Source organism: Toxorhynchites rutilus, chromosome 2 (assembly GCF_029784135.1).
Source record: "Toxorhynchites rutilus septentrionalis strain SRP chromosome 2, ASM2978413v1, whole genome shotgun sequence".
NCBI classification, from domain to species: Eukaryota; Metazoa; Arthropoda; class Insecta; order Diptera; family Culicidae; genus Toxorhynchites; species Toxorhynchites rutilus.
In genome coordinates, this window is record NC_073745.1 from 165,999,649 (window position 1) to 166,001,837 (window position 2,189).

Consider the following 2,189-nt stretch of genomic DNA (forward strand, 5'->3'; position numbering starts at 1 on the left):
GATCCTGCAGTTTTTTAAGGAGTAAAGCGTTCTGCATTATGAATTGGGTATGGAGCTGAAGCTTACATTGGGATGGATAGCGCGGCTGTTGGGTTGATCGTTGCTGTTGTTGCATTTGTGGTGGATCAGTTGCATTCTCAACGTTGTTTTTCATCAGCATTCGGCGCAAAATACCGGTCTGTTGGTTTTTCCTGAGATGAGATATTGAGTATTGACACTTGTGTCAAGTCCGATGAGAAAATACGAACGCTAGGAAATATCCAACCTTATAGGTATACCTGATCACTTTGAATGAAATATAAATTGTATCCCATAACATATTTTAATATTCCTCCAATACAATATTCATGACTATTCGAATTAAATAAAGTGTAGTAAACAATACGTTCACTGAAATTTCTTTATTACCCTACAAACAGGAAATTATTTTTCGCGACCATTGCTGAAATTCATGAGCTTGCTCGATCTTCGTCCAGCAGCCAGTTCGAACATCTCTTTGAATGAGTTGATTTATTAATCAACTTTTTTAGAAAAATTTGTAACTTCTCGTTTTGTCAACCAGAAAACAACTGATAGCGATAGCATCCATTCAATAGTAATGATCAACACTGGACATCCTGATGTATCCATGTTAGGTCTTCTATTGGGCTGTTTCAAAAGTTTATGATTTGCTCAGCATCTACTATCCTACACGCGAATGATATGTCCACCCATACCTATCATCGCTCACGCACCGTGTTACAGTCGAATACGACCCATCCACATGCTTATCTTATGTCTAGCATAAGAAATCTCAAGTGTTGAGAAAGTTCGTGCACCTCGAGGAAGGTTCTTTTGAAACAAATCAATAGAAGCCATCCTATGCGCGATCAGTGTGACTACCCGCACATATCATCGCTCACGCACCACGTTGCAGTCGAATGTGACCCATCCACATGCCTATCTTATGTCTAGCATAAGGCATCTCAAGTGTTGAGAAAGTTCGTGCACCTCGAGGAAGGTTCTTTTGAAACAAATCAATAGAAGCCATCCTATGCGCGATCAGTGTGACTACCCGCACATATCATCGCTCACGCACCACGTTGCAGTCGAATGTGACCCATCCACATGCCTATCTTATGTCTAGCATAAGGCATCTCAAGTGTTGAGAAAGTTCGTGCACCTCGAGGATGGTTCTTTTGAAACAAATCAATAGAAGCCATCCTATGCGCGATCAGTGTGACTACCCGCACATATCATCGCTCACGCACCACGTTGCAGTCGAATGTGACCCATCCACATGCCTATCTTATGTCTAGCATAAGGCATCTCAAGTGTTGAGAAAGTTCGTGCACCTCGAGGAAGGTTCTTTTGAAACAAATCAATAGAAGCCATCCTATACGCGATCAGTGTGACTACCCGCACATATCATCGCTCACGCACCACGTTGCAGTCGAATGTGACCCATCCACATGCCTATCTTATGTCTAGCATAAGGCATCTCAAGTGTTGAGAAAGTTCGTGCACCTCGAGGAAGGTTCTTTTGAAACAAATCAATAGAAGCCATCCTATGCGCGATCAGTGTGACTACCCGCACATATCATCGCTCACGCACCACGTTGCAGTCGAATGTGACCCATCCACATGCCTTCAGGCATCCGAAAATTTTTTAATAAAAAAAAAGAGAAGTCACCACATGCAGCACTAAGCTGCAGTAGGACTTCTCTTCTAACCACAACCACAACCACCGTACACGTACCCCATCCACATGCCTATCTCCGACACTCGGCATGGACCTTCAAGCGCCCGAAAATGTTTAAATAAAAAAAGAGAAGTCACCACATGCAGCACTAAGCTACAGTAGGACTTCTCTTTTAAACACAACAACCGTACACGTACAAGGCCAACCTCCAAGCAAGGGTAGTCTGAGAGGATCAAAATGTACACCTCTCTGCAACTCGCAACTCCCAGCCTGTAAACCTATCGTTTGTAGGAGGTCTCAGGTGTCCAGGTGCCACGCAACACGGTGGACACGCAAACGCGCATCACCTCTACGTGCTGGGCTCATCCCTTTTCGCTCGCAGCTACTCAGGGAATCCTTGTTAGTTTCTTTTCCTCCCCTTAGTAATATGCTTTTTCCACCACTGAAGGCCGAAAAAATTACGCATATGCACTACCTAAGCAGCGCATATAGTTAAATTGGTAAATAT